This window comes from Notolabrus celidotus, chromosome 11 (genome assembly GCF_009762535.1).
Source record: "Notolabrus celidotus isolate fNotCel1 chromosome 11, fNotCel1.pri, whole genome shotgun sequence".
Taxonomy (NCBI): domain Eukaryota; kingdom Metazoa; phylum Chordata; class Actinopteri; order Labriformes; family Labridae; genus Notolabrus; species Notolabrus celidotus.
Genome location: NC_048282.1, coordinates 34,188,827 through 34,204,315, shown reverse-complemented (window position 1 = coordinate 34,204,315; position 15,489 = coordinate 34,188,827). Strand labels below are relative to the sequence as shown.

General features: G+C 44.0%; 1 protein-coding gene across 2 annotated transcripts in view; it reads right to left on the bottom strand.

Annotated features, from left to right (window-relative positions):
- Positions 1–15,489, bottom strand: part of nckap5l (NCK-associated protein 5-like) — a 64,823-nt gene that overhangs the window by 48,800 nt on the left and 534 nt on the right. The window lies entirely within an intron of this gene.

Here is a 15,489-nt window from a genome sequence, read left to right as displayed (position 1 = left end):
GTCCAGAAATGTGCAGCATGAGTAAACACAAACATCTGATATTTTAACCCTGAATTTTTCCTGCCAGACCCCGAGCAAAACTTCAGGAAGAAGTCAGGGTGAGCTGATGGGTGGGGTGATGACGTTTGGTTCAAAACCTAAGGAGCAACATGTAACGGGATGAATAAAATCATCAGAGGCCGAAGAAGGAGAATCATTTCCAAGATGAAAACAAAGATGTCTGCACATGGGCGTGGATTTAGCCTTCCTACTCTCCCCTGGTTTCCTACCCTATCCGCTGTCCTCTATAAATAAAGGTGTAAAGGCACCTACAAAAGAGATGTCTGCACATCTGTTTACAGGTAGCGTTGATATAAATGCAAAAACTGTCATCATAGTGAAGGTCTGTCATCACCCCGGTTGGGTCTGGACACGCCCCTGCTCACCTCCTCCTTTGTCCAACATGTAAAATAACCAACTCTGGAAAATGTTTGGGGAACGGCATATATAAAAGAGACAAATGTTTGCAAATGCATGCAAAAACGAAGATTTCAGTCAAATCTTGTACATGTGACTGAATAACCCAAAAAGGGGGAAGTGGCTACTTAAAAATGACCGCACTCTGTAAAGCTGAGGAAGCCTGTCAGCCTCCAGACACCTCACTTCCTGCTTTGGTAAAACAGGAAGAGGACGATGCCTCAAACACACGAGGGACCATCAACGGTTTCTGGAAAAGAAAACCACGACTTCCCAACTGAAAGCAAACATTCATCTCTTCACTTCATGCTGCTCTGATAGCTTACTGGGAAATGTTCTCCCTGTGATTGATAAAGCTGGCTAGCTCCCCAAATTCTTATTATTACTGCACAAAGACATCTGGCATAGACAACAAGGTCAGCATTGTTCATCTTAAGCTAATAAAGACGGACATGTTTCTTTTCATCTGGTAACGGGGGCTTTAATAGAGGCGTGACCAATCAGGGAAGGCTGTGCTGTGACTGAAACAACAACAACTATAAGTTACTAAATCATCTCATCATTCTTACACCAACATTTCAAAGCTATCAGTTTGTGTTACTTACAGCCTGCTGTGGAGTTTTCAAATGCACCCTGACTTATCCTAAATATTTTACACTAAGAGGGAGGAATACAACGATGCACTCAGGATGTGAAACGCTTCAAGATGCTGCTTAAGAGCCAAGTTAATCATGTTTTCAAGGGTGCAGGTAACCCAGAGTAAGTTAAAGGTTTAGAGACTGACGGCCAAACTCTGATGCGTCACGGCACCGTGTCTGATAGGTTTCTATTCTAGTCAATGTGTTAACATCCACTGGATCCACTCCATCGCGTTCCAGCTCTGATCCAGCAGGTCGGAGCCCTCCAGATCAGATACACAAGACTTCCATCTTTGCCAGAAGCCGGAGCATGATGCATCAATCTCAACAGAGCAGATGGAGCGGGACAGGAAGTCAGGTTTCACCAAAACAAAATGAAAACATCCGGTTAATTTTCAGAATAAAACACTCTGTGTTATCACCAGATCGTATTTCACTTAACTACAACAACAAACCGTCATGATGAGCGGAGCCAGGCCTGGAGTCAACAGGTCAGAGGTTTTCAGAGGACCAGAAAGACAACATGGATGAGGAGAGGCGGAGGAGGAGAATCCTTGATTAAGTTATTACTGCAGGAAAACCTCGGTCACATGACTCCAGCTGTCCGGCGGTCCTTCTTCGAAAACGCAGGTGAGAGAGCAAGGATCCGGGCCGCAGTGGATCGGAGACAGACCGGACACGGATCTGTTGGAAGTCCCGGGTGAGGGACGGCCTCATAGAGCTGTTAATTGTGACGTCACTCAGGTGTCGTCACCATGTGGGAAAAAGTGACGTCTTTGTATGTACTGATTTTTCCCAGTGAGGTGTTTCAGTTGCATATTTAGCATTCAGCAGATGATAGGTAAACAGTAAACAAAAGGGAAGAAGAGCCAGATCTTGGAAAACATATTTTTCCTGAAGCCATTTCCCTCACAGACAGAAGGCGTCTGGAGAACAATGACACCAGACAAAAGAAGGTATCAGAGCAGCATGAGTGATTCGGTGACGGGCCGTGTCTCCACATCTGGCCGCCAGCCGCACAGACTCAAACTCCACCAGGGCTCCAACTCATCATCCACATCCTCTTCCCAAGGCCGGGCCAAGAGGAAGACCTATTTATGGTGCAGAAATAAAGATAATATGTGGAGGTTTATATATGGAGCGCCGTGTTTGAGCCGGCAAACAATCCTCTCTCCATCACACGCTGACAAACACGGCCTCGGAGGGAAGATGTTGTTTTAGAGGCCTGCAGGTCGCTCCGATGGAGAGGTTTGGAAACAGGAAGCTCATGAGAAACACCGAAGCTCCAGAAACTCACTAAGCACCTTGTGGGAGGGGGTTTAGGGATTGAACGGTTGGGGGGAAGGGTGTGTGAGGCTCCTCAATAACATCTTTATTTTAAGACAAATGAAAATAAACTACAGCGGAGCACAAAGGAGGACTGTTGATGCAGGACAGCATGAAAGAAGACAGAACCTCCCACTGTCACTGTTTGTCTTCATCTGCTCCGTTTTAATCCAAGTTATCGAGGCTCATAACTCCAGGCGTCCTATAGATCATGTTGTAATCCTTCTCTCAGCCAAACAGGACGTGCTGGGGACCCGGTTTGCTTGAATTGATTAAAGCTGCATTCCACGCCATATTTTCTTTGGCTGCGCTGATGAATTGAATGTTTGTTACAGCTGCAGCAGCTAAAGCAGTGTTTTGCCAACTTCAATGTTTGTATGAGCACAGATTCCTCTGTAGGGTGGACTTTGAATGAGTCCTCTACACTCGCTACCCCCCTCTCTCTCCTCAAGCATGCTTTAGGATTCTCTATGCATACTCTATCATCCATATTTCAGAAGCCATGTTTGACACAGCAGGCGCCAATACAGATGTGAAGATTAAAAGCCAAGGAGAAAGCTTGAGCTGTTCAAAAGAGAAGCCAGAAGTCCAGTTTCTTTAACTTAAAGACGTAAAAACTGCAATGATTCATTAATCAGCTGACAACTGTTAATTGATTTTATTTAATGGACTCATTTAATGTTGAAAAAAGTCTAATTCTCAGATTCTAGTTTGTGAGACGTGAAACAGGAAGATAAAGTTTGACCCTTTCCAGATGTCACGGCAAAGAAACGCTCTTACATCTTGATTCACTGCATTCCCCAAAAGAGATTTCCCAGATCATAACTACCAGCTTTTCGTATTAGCCAAAGATGCCTGCTTATCTGTCGGTGGAGGGTCTCAGTTTCATGGTTAATTGTAAGTCTGACGGTGGCTTAATGAAGCGGTGTGACTCTTGTAAACCAGTTTCTTCTGATTTTATCCCAATGAACGCATCAAAACTGCCATAAACATCCTGCTGCTGTGGACGTTCCAGACTCCAGTGGCAACTACTACTACTATCCGTCTCACCACTATCATCTCTCTCTCTTCATCTCCCTCTATCCCTCTCTCCAACACGGTCTCAGCAGATGTGTGTCTAACATGAGTCTGGTCCTGCTGGAGGTTTCTGCCTGTTAAAGGAAGTTTGTCCTTGCCACTGTAACTTACTAAATACTTACTACTACAAAAGTAAAACCTTACATTATGATAAAGCTTATAGTTAGAGCTGGCTCAGGCTTGGACCAGCTCTTAGTTATGCTGCTATAGGCTGAGACTGTCAGGGGAACTGACACATTCGGAGCCCGTCTTTCCCTCTCTCTCCTCTCCCTGTCTGTCTCTTACTGTCTTCCTGTCCCATTAAAGTTGTTAACCATAGATCTTTCTTGAGTCCCTGAGCTCCCTTGTCTCGTAGGTTCCTCTGGATCTGCTGCTGTGAACGTTCCAGACTCCAGCTGCTACAACTACTACTATCCGTCTCTCTCTCTCTCTCCCTCTCTCTCTCTCTCTCTCTCTCTCTCTCTCTCTCTCCCTCTCTCGCTCGCCCTCTCTCTCTCTCTCGCTCTCTCTCTCCCTCTCTCCCTCTCTCCCTCTCCCTCTCCCTCTCTCCCTCCCTCTCTCCCTCTCCCTCTCTCTCTCCCTTCTCTTCCTCTCTCCCTCTCTCCCTCCCTCTCTCTCTCCCTCCCTCTCTCTCTCCCTCTCTCTCTCTCTCTCTCTCCTTCCTTCCTCTATCCCTCTCTCTCTCTCTCTCTCTCTCTCCCTCTCCCTCTCTCTCTCTCCCTCTCTCTCTCTCTCTCCCTCTCTCTCTCCCTCTCTCCCTCCCTCTCTCTGTCACTCTCTCTGTCCCTCTCTCTGTCCCTCTCTCCAACACGGTAGGTCTCAGCAGATGTGTGTCTAACATGAGTCTGGTCCTGCTGGAGGTTTCTGCCTGTTAAAGGAAGTTTGTCCTTGCCACTGTAACTTGCTAAATGCTGCAAAGTGCTCTGCTCATGGTGGATTAAGATGAGATCAGACTGAGTCCTGTCTGTAAGAGGGGACTGGATCTTATCCTGGTCTTGGTGTTGGGTCTTTGTTAATAGTGGAACATAGAGTACGGTCTAGACCTGCTCTGTTTGGAAAGAGTCTGAGGAGAAATTTTTTAGTGATTTGGCGCTTTATAAATAAAGATTGATTGACTGCTTGAAAACTTTGCCAAAACAACATCTCAATGCAGATTTGTGTTTTCCGGTTCTCTCTGCAAGAGGAGGATCTTTTAAAACACTTATGTGTGGAATGCATCAACACTGATTGGTTTACATGACACAGCATCTTACATTTTTCAGGCTGACATTTTTTAAATCTCCCAAATTCCATGTCATTACATCAGGCGACATCCATGTATCAGTCTACAATCGTGAGTTCATAACCTGACTATTATCTAAATCAAACAAACAATCATCTGAGGAGTTAATCAGCTCATTAGCAGCAGCTTTACTCTGCAGCTTACAGAGAGAAGGAGCTGGAGGCTGATGTTCTGACCAGAGACTTTGAAGTATTAGACCCTTGGCTCAGAATTTTAAATAGCTTTTTGTGACTCCTGCTAATATTGTCACTGTCATGCTTCAAAATTATAACATGAGGACTTGAGCTAAGGTTCTGGAAATACTTTAAATGATAGATGTATTAAAAAACTGAGATGTCCTGATTGTTTTTGTGTGTATCTTGTAATGTTTTGTGTGTATTTTGTTGCTAATTCTATATTTTGCACTGTCTCTTGTGTAATTGTCAAGTTTGATGTATTCAAAGCCCGTTTAGGGACATCAAATGCACAAATGCCAACTGGTTAACATGCTACTACTCTCCACTTTACAAACAAACATTGAATACATTAATCATGAAAAGGTAGGGGCTGATTTACTATGATGAAGTTTAATTCCTCAGCTCTCTGTCTGAGTTCGTTGTGACTTCTTCTTCTGCTGCTGATTTAAATACAACATTCCCTCAGCCGGCTCGAGTGGAGGTGGCAGAGCTCCAGAGAGACAATCAGGCTAACCAGATTCCCCCTTTGATCTAAATATCTGCATTGTGTGTGTGTAAACAGTCGTGGTGGTGATGATGATCAGGCAGCCCGGCCTCCTGCTGGGAGCTCTGCTGTGGATCGCTCTCCGTGGGGTAACTGATGAATATTTTGGGATGTTAATGCAGGCTGCAGAAGTGCCTTTGGAGGATAACCATGGTAACTACAGTACCTGCATGCATCAGGCAGGGGGCGGGGGGGGGCGATAAAGGCCTGAGCTGATAGCTGATAAGGACAGGTCCCAGCCTTGGCCTAGTTTATCTTCAAAGCTTAGTCATTTATGCAGAAGGAAAGAAGGGGGGGGGGGAGATAGAGCGACTGCAGGAGGCTCTGACCCGTCTACACCACCCCCCCCTATAAGACTTCAAACTGACTGAATTATTGTCCCGTTGCTCTTTCCTCGCTGTAAAACTGGTGAACTACCACTTAACACAGAGATATTTCACAGACGGTCTGACCTTGAGAGTCTACAAGGTCTTTCAGCTCCGTAAAACTCACATTCTGCCTCGAGATGCCTGAGTCACAGTCACAATATCCTGAGCAGCATAGATAATCAGATGATTGTTTCAGCCATGTTTGAGACCAGCAGAGGAGAAAATGCTGAATTCTCTCAGCTCCAAGCTTCTCTGGTGCAAGAGTTTAAGATCTTAGACTTTCAGTGGAGAGTAAGAATCAGGAAGTGTGGAAACAAAAGGTCGTTACAAACCCAAAGAGTCAAATTTGACATCATCACAATGTGTTAAAATCCGATCAAACAGCAGAATTAAAGGTAGAAATGACAGAAAATGTTGTATTCAGCCTCTTTAATGTGAAGATATTTGGTTCTCTTTCATTCCAAACAAACAAACATTGCTTTTTGGACGTCAGCTCTACAATCAGAATCAGAAAACACAGACAACATGCTCAGTAAGAGTCCAATTTGAATACCACTGATGTCCTCATTAAACAGTCGAGTCGACCAATTAAACATCTTCATCCTCACTAGTCCACTATACAAATTGCCTCAAATACTGGTCACATGTTGTGTCTAAAGGCTGATTTATACTTCTGCATCTCCCCTACGCAGCAGGGGCTGACGCGGACTTGAGCACCACATACTTGTGCGTCGGTGTGTCCGTGTCGCGCAGCAATTCTCCGCCGAAACGCCTGAGGGCAGTGCGGTCTCTCTGATAGCCGGCCGCCTGCTTCCGGTCCCGCTACGATCTCTGTTTACTTCTCACAGAGTTTCAGAGCGTGTTATGTTAATCTACAGCTGATACATGTTGCTGTTTATCATACAGACATGATTACATGAAGAACAGAGAGGAGGAGATGAAATACACGGCCGATGTGTGGCCGATGTCCGGGATCCCGGAAGTGTTGTAAATGCGGGAAAGACAAAGCTGCCGAGCGGACCAATCACAGAGCTTGCGGTCCTCGTCGGCTCTACGAGAAGTTACATTTTGGAGGAGGTGCACGTCAGCTACGTGCGTAGGCCTCCGCGTAGGTACGGGAGCTACGCGGACCCCCGGCGTAGGGTACGCCGTTGATTCAACGCAGAAGTATAAATCAGCCTTAAGCTGTAGTGGAACCACTCGCCACAAGCCAGGCTGAAACTCCAGTTAATGGCCACTCCTATGATGCCATAAAGCTCTACTACCATGATGTAAACAAACACAGAAGACATTTGGTATCTTGTAGCGTGGGGTCAGGTGGTTTGCAAGCAGCCGCGAGAATTGAAGTGTTAAAAAAACATGCAGTTCCTCGAGTGGCCACTAGAGGCTGGCTCCAGAAGTACCAGAAACCACATACGCACCCATTCAAAGGAGACGATCTTTACAGCACAAATAAACATGTTCACAGCCTGGTACAAAAGACGAGATTAGGAGGGTGAATTTTTTTTATAACATGGCAGTTTCGAAGATATTAAACTTACGAGGCACAGTTGACTTGATTGACAGGCGGGAACACTGTAGCTGTTGGCAATGAGGCTCAAAGCCCGCCTCTTTACCTCACACTAGCTCAGACGAAGTTTGGTTGAGTTCAGCATTTCCAATATGGCTGCCGCCGATGATTGGCTTCAAAACAGCGCTTCAGAAACAGATGGGTGACGTCACAGATACTATGTCCATTCATTAAACAGTCTATGGTGGTTTGTCAGTGATTTGATCTCACAGCTGGAGATAAAGTTGTATGCAGGCTGTGTCTGGTTAAACTGGCATATAACCACTTGACTGGAGGAATGAGTAACCAGCACAGGTATTTGACTTTAACCTGCAATGAGGACTGAAAAGTGGTGCTTGCTCTGCTAATGGTAGACACACTTGGCACACCAATGTGAGACTGTTTTAACCAGCAGACTCTGTGGTTCTTATCTTTAGATGAGTCAGATTAGTCAGAATTTGAGTTTCTGTTGCTTCAGAACTTCCTTTATTCTAATCTTCTCATGTAAAATGTAGTACAAAGTGCTCACTGAAGCCTCTGAGCTATCTAACTGATAATAGATAGACATTTTCTGACCTTGAAAGACCTACACGTCACAGATGAATGAAGCAAACCACCAGCACATTGGTAAAGGTTTCTGAGTGACTTGAATTAGAGCTACAAACAATGATTACTAGAGGTTGTATGGAAATCATGCGTGTCGGGTTGTGGCGAGGATGCCACTCCATGCACTTATCTCATAACACGACCAGTTAGTCCCAAAATATCATCAAGTCTGAGGTTAATCATCATGTGAGGATAAGAAATGTTGATAGTGTTCTGCTAGGAGGGAGTTTTCTGTGAGACAAAGCTACAGAAATGCCAGAAATGAGCGTTTTTCCATCACTATTGTGAATATTTTTTAACCACACTGGTATGGAGAGTGACTTGGCATGAGTCAATACTCCACTACAGGCATCTGAGTCAGTTTTGTGCCCTAAAGGAGTAAAAATCCTGACATTTTCACATTTGAGACGCCAAAACTAGTCTAGCAATCGGTCAATAACTCACAGATATTCGTCAATTTCCTGGTCGTCATCTCTGATTCTGAATGTGGTCGACTGAATCTGTTTCCTGACAGAGTGAGGGAAGAATTTGCCTGTGATGGTGCTTCCTGCTTTCATTTCCTCTCTGACTCGGCTTGTTTGTCATCGAGCTGGTCGGCAGATTTTTTGCTTTGATCAGTGGTCCAAAAAAGGGGAGCAACTTTTCTGTCAATGAATGGAGTGTCTGACTTTTCTTTAAGCTGCTTTTAAACATAAATGGTGGACTGCAAACAGTTCAATAACCGAAAACCGGCAGCCAAATTAAACACTTACTCCGTGCCACGTTTCCCTCTCTGTAATAAAGTCTGAACAGCGTCTGTGGCGTCTGTGCGAGCCGGCTCGAACAAGCTGTGGGACAAAGGCGTGCAGAACATCTGTGATCAATTAAGAGGCGAACAGAGCGAGTGAGCACTTATACTGCCCATTACACTTCAATTCAAGTCACTGGCTCGGCTTTTCATGATGTAATGCAGCACCGCCTGCATGTGCAAGCTGAAAAGTTTCACTGGGACGGAGCTCTCGGAAAAACTTCAACGCAGCAAACATGAGAACACAGGATCTCGTTCCTCAGGATGAAACGTTCACAGATAAATATTCAAAATGTGACACGTTAAAGCGGCACATCCACTTTCCTTTCCACGGCTGCCTCTCTGCCCTCTGCATGAGTCTCTAAAAGAGAGAGTGTTTGCACATTGTTACTCTGAACAGATGTCTGGGATTCACTGTGAACACTTTGATAGTAAACGGCTATTTTTAGAACAATCTGCTGAGGGATGAAAGTTTTACTGTCTTCACCCTGAGTTTTAAAGCTGGACATGTGGGACGTTTTTGGAACACCACACTCGCTTTTAACTATTAAAGTTTCACAGGTGTGATGAGGAGTCTTAAAGCTTTTAGTGCTACAATCTGTGTGTTTGTGCATACTCAGATATTTGATCACGGTTAAAACATCTTTAGTGAGTCCATGCTCGGGATGCTGGAGAACATTTTTTTGCAAGTAGGCAAGAGCTTGCAATAAAATTAGGGATGCACCGATCCTACTTTTTAGGTCCCGATACCGATATCGATACCTGGGCTTTGGTATCTGCCGATACCGATACTAGCCGATCCAATCCTGGTTTTGATTTAACAATCTCTATTCCTTAATGTGAGGATAGAATCATGTTTTGGCAACTTCAGGCTTTTCTGACTTGATGGTGAACTGTACCTGGATTCCAAGTGCTAAACCAGAGGCTGGAATCCCTTTAAAACTTCCTCCTTTGGGCTCCTATTATATTTTTCAGTGTGACTGGCATCCGCCAAAACATTAGCGCTGCACATTTTTCAAGTTTCCGGTGGAGTTGTTTGCAAAAGAAGCATGCATCTTAACTGCAGAGCCTCTGTAGTTATCCTCCATCATGCTCTACCGGACATGATGGAGGCGGCGCTGATGACGTAGGAGACGCACATGGCTGTTGTAAACAAAGAAAAGCATAGAACTGAGATGAATAGATCTGCCATATGGATCGGCACAATATATCGGCCCCTTGTCACTGATATCCGATCTAGCTTTTTGAGTCCGATCTAGCCGATATCCGATACCAGGATCAGATCGGTGCATCCCTAATTAAAATGGCTAAAACTCTGCAAACAAAATGCATGATAGAGAGGAGGCCTGCTTTATTGCGATGTCCAAATCTTCTACAAAATACTGTTTTTTTGTTTTGTGAATCACTGGGTTGCTCACACTGATGGTGATTGAAATAGTGTAGTTTTACTCCGGTTTGAATACGGTGCTGTGTCCACTGCCACCCTATTTGTGCTGGCAGCGCCGGTTTTCTATTCAAACTCAATGTGATTCAGCGTTTTCAACTTTTGGAGCACCGTCACGCTCATCAATGTCACTACTTGATCACTGACCAATCAGAATCAAGAAGGGACAGGACTTCCGTACAGAGGAGAACAGTTATCACACTAGTTTTTTCAAGGTACAATTACAATAAGTTTAGAGCTGCTGCTAATGCTCTGACACGATCTCTATCAATCGCTTTTACAGCTTCTTGATGAAACTCATTTGAAGGAAAGCAAGTAAGAAGCATACAGAGCATTTTAAAACAGACCTCACGGTCACTTCTTAGGGAAGTGGAAATGCCGCAGGAATACTTTCTTAACCTAGCAACAGTAAACACTAGTGAGAAGCGCTCTGAAATACAGGTTGTCAAAAAACAGTGGCAGTGGACATGGCACCTAAGTCATCTAACACCAACTTCTGCTTTAGGAAGGATAACATTTAGTCTGAAAATGATGCTTCAATCGATGTCACTCACAGACTAAAACTCAGGGTGTGGAAGAGAAAGAAGAGAGCTCACAAGACCTCAGAAGTCTGTGCCTGATCTTAGGTAGAGGCAATATTAGCAGCTATATTTAGCCTTTTATAATCATAGACTGTATAATTAATGGACGTAGTATCGGGGACGTCACCCATCTGTTCCTGAAGCTGTTCGGCGGCGGGTGCCATATTGGAAATACTGAATGCAACCTGATTTCGTCCAAGCTAGTGTGAGGTAAAGAGGCGGGCCTTTAGCCTTCTCGCTAACAGCTACAGGGTGGCCGCCTGTCAATCAAGCCAGGCATGCCCTTATTTGGGCAAAAATTGAATATCTTAAAAATTAAGAGTTATAAAAAAATTCACAACCGTACAGTGTGTGCCAAAACAGAAATTAGCTATCAGACCTAAACCGTTTTTTGAACCAGGCTGCAAACATGTTTATTTCTGCTGTAAAGATCGTCTTCTTTGAATAGGTGTGTATGTGGTTTCCTGTCTTTCAGCAGCCAGCCTCAAGTGGACGCTCAATGAACTGCAGTTTTTAACACTTCCACATTAGCTTCATATTTTAAGACCAGAGGTTGCTGCCTCTGTGTAGCAGGTATAACACCACATTCAAGTTGCATTGTGGGAAATGTAGGCAGCAGGTTTTTGAAAGGGAGAACATTATTCCTGATTCTGCTGGATTTGTTTTGATCCCTTTTGTTGTAAAGAATGCACTCAGAGTCTCTTTATGTAGTGTTTTATAGTGAGTATCACAGATTGGAAACAGGTCCGGAGGAGACCTTTACCTTCAGAGGAACCAAGGTTTATCTCAATGACTTCACAAAAGCAATAAAACACTCCTCGTCTCAGGCCGCTGCTTTGTTCCATCATGAGGTCAGTGTTGCTGATGGTGTCTTTACAACCATAAAGTCTCCCAGGTCTGACATGATATTCTGTATTTGTCCACAATCGCCAAAAACAACAAGGTGCAACATTACATCAGCGGACAAGTTGGAAGTGAAATGAGAGATACGTCATTTCTTTTCAAAAAGCGAAGCCAGGGAAAAAGCAGCCTGCAAACACTAAAAGATTCATCGAGCACTTCACCGAGCGTGGTCAGTGAAACTTAAATATTTTACAGCCTGAACATTCGCCATCTCTGAGAGCCAACAATTCATACAGGGTTCAAACAATCCTTCCATCCTCGTTTCCTCTGACCTAGAGTTTGGTCTTTGTTCAGAAAGCAATGAGACAATGAAAACAGCATGAGCGTGGATCTGGCCTTACACCAACAGACACAGATCATTAAGCTGGGATGTTTTTCCCCCAACAGAACCCGTCTGTAACGTCCACACGGCCTTATCTTTAAACTTCTGGATCCTGTTTAATCTCCAAACAGGCCAACAACTTATTTAGATTACTGGCACACGTTTTATTGCCTATAAAGCTCTTCACAATGTGAAAACAAACAAGGAACAATCTGCTCCTCGTGACCAGAACGCCATTCAGAAAGTGTGGAGGATATCTCATCTCATAAAAGCAGCATTGTTTAAGTTTGATCCCATAACATGCGCTCAGTGCCAACACTGCTGTGAGTGAGTTTCTTTAAAGATGGGCAGCGAGTCAACAGAATACGAGAGGAAACTATTAAGAGATTAACAGACTGACAGAAACAATCAGCACCTATTATGACGGCTGCTAAATGCTTGAAGTCCTTTTCATCTAAATACACTGAAATCACCTCGTTTCACTAAGTGAACTCTTTAAAGACGCTCTGGTTTGAATGATTAGTCGATTGCAGCCTAATTCCACCAGATCCATGTCCGGTCAGGCACAGCACCAAATCTGATAGGTTTCTATTCTAGTCAATGTGTTAACTTCCACTGGATCCACTCCGTTGCATTTCGGCTGCGTCTCTGATCACAGATACACAAGACTTCTATTTTTGCCGGGTGCCGGAGCACGACGCATCAATCTCAACAGAGCAGATGGAGCGGGACAGGAAGTCAGGTTTCACCAAAACAAAATGAAAACATCCGGTTAATTTTCAGAATAAAACACTCTGTGTTATCACCAGATCGTATTTCACTTAACTACAACAACAAACCAAAGTCATGATGAGCGGAGCCAGGCCTGGAGTCAACAGGTCAGAGGTTTTCAGAGGACCATGAAGACAACATGGATGAGGAGAGGAGGAGGAGGAGAATCCTTGATTCAGTAATTACAGCGGGAAAACCTCGGTCACATGACTCCAGCTGTCCAGCGGTCCCACTCCGTGCTGTGCTCTGAAAACGCAACCAGTGGTCGTTGACGGACGAGAGAGCACAGAGCCGGACCGCAGCAGATCGAATACTCGAGTACTCGGGTACTCGCCATTGACCCCATTATTCAAATAGGATTTTGTGCCTTGCGCACCTGGCAACATAACTTGAACTCATACAGCATTACATGTGTGACCATGTGCTTTTTGGTTTCGCCTAACTGAATATACTAGGTAGGAAAATAATTAACAGGATATAAACGTTTGACTTCTCCAGCCACGGCTTCAGCCTTAGAACACACCGAGCCAGGTTTCAGCAAAAACAACTGTTTTACTGCAGCTACGGCAACTCTCTAGGGACATATTATTCCACTGAAAGCAAAAGCACAACAAACACAGAACCGTCTGCGACACCTGAGACATGTCTGTGAGAAAAAGTCATGTCTGGAAGTACTTTGAAAAAACAATTAAGTTAATGTGCAGTGCAAGATATGTGGCGTTAAACCTGCATACCATAGAAATACTAGTTCGATGGTTAACCACATGCACTTAAAGCACAAGGAGAAAACAGCGAAGACAGATAACAGGCAGTCTCGCATTACGTCTTCTGCTAGCCCTATGAGCACACGTCGTTGTGACGAAACCAGAGCAGAGAAGATTAGCCTGCTACTAACCAAAATTGCCTTTTATCTTATTTAATTATTTTTGTTTACAGTTATATAAGGTAGTAGCCTAAAAAGGCCACTAGGTGTCCCTGTTCAGCTTTTTATCACAGCCAGATTGAGCAATTCCTGCTGTTTTGCTTTCTGTTTTGTGACACCGTAGATCAGAGACTGTTTGGTTTTGGAGACGTTACTTTTGTGCTTAGGATAGTAAATTTGCTGGTCTAAACCACATCCCAAACCCAGCGTCCAGTGTTTCCCTCCGCACCGCATCCCCACATCCCCAAAAATATCACAACACAGAGTCCAAGGGGAGTGTAGAGAGGCAACTACGGCTGGACGTGCAAATAAAAAGGTTTACAGTTAAAAAAAAGTAATAATTGGGAGTACTCAATTAGTCGTTCATTAGGTAATCTGAGTAATAGAGTACAAGGACTACCCTAAATTCCCATCCCTATCCTGCAGAATTTCAGCACATATAAAAAATGTAATATTAGTATTTTCACTTATAAAGCCAGGAGGACAACAATCCAACTTTTGGACTTTGTGTAGCCGTTGCCCAGTACACACACAACTTTACAACTTTACAAGTTCCATTTGAAGGCAGAAAGTAAAGGAAACTAAGTCAACCAAAAAAGGAGATAACCATGATTAACAAATAAGACATGAAAATCAACATTATGGTGTTTTCCCAGGTTTACTCTGGCAGTAGAAAGCAGCTTTTTTTACTCTTTTTTAAAGAACACATTATGTATTGATTACCATCAGGACATAAAGATCATTTTAACCAGTATAACAAAAAGTGTATCTAAATCTGTCTACCAACCCCAGCTTTAAAGGTGACATATCATGCAAAATCAACCTTTTTCATGGTTCTCTTCCTGAAATATGTGTCCCTGTCTACAAACCCCCTGAAAATGAAAAGAATCCATTCTGCCCCTGTTCTGATTTCTCCACCTTTCTGTAAATGTGTGTGAAACGAGCCGTTTCAGACTTTAGTGTTTTCGGTCTGTAACAGGAAGTCAGAGCTCGGAGCTTGTTCAGCCCATAGACTGTATAAAATACAACTCAACCCCTCCTCCGTTTTTCATTACCTGCACACATGTGTGCTAACAAGGAGCTTAGGAGGGAGGCATGCTAGTTGTAGGCTGTCTTAATAAACACAAAGGTCGCTTTTACTCCCCACGTCTGCAGATTTGAAGATCTAGTGGGTGATTTTTATTTGTCATGGAAAAGTGCTAGCACTAGTTAGCATAGCTACATGTTCGTAGCTGTGTACCAAGACACACGTCGACATACTGACAAATAAAACAACAAGAAACACTAAATCTGTGACCAATCCTTCAGAAAGGTCCTGCTGCAGGCGCCTCTCTGTCAGGATCAGATTCTGGATCAGATTCAGAGGGTTGAAGTAACGCGGGTCTGTGAGCACCCGTGTATATTCAGCCAACATGTAAACATTAGATCAACGTGCTGGAGAGCCGAGGCCACACCCACTTCCTGAGGGGGCGTGGTCAGAGAGAAAACAGACTGTTCTGAGCAGGGCTGAAGAAGAGGGGTTTAAAGGCAGACCAAAATCTGATTTCAGTGTTTTTTTTAGCATAAACTTTAAAGACATGTTTTGGGGACCTCATAGACCAATATATATCGATGAAAAAGAGCACAATATGTCACCTTTAATGTGTGTGTTTTGCCCACCCCTGCAGAAGTTAGTGCCCCAGGTGGGCCCCCACAGTCAGAAAACCTGGTCACGCCCCTGCTAGGATGACAGTTCTT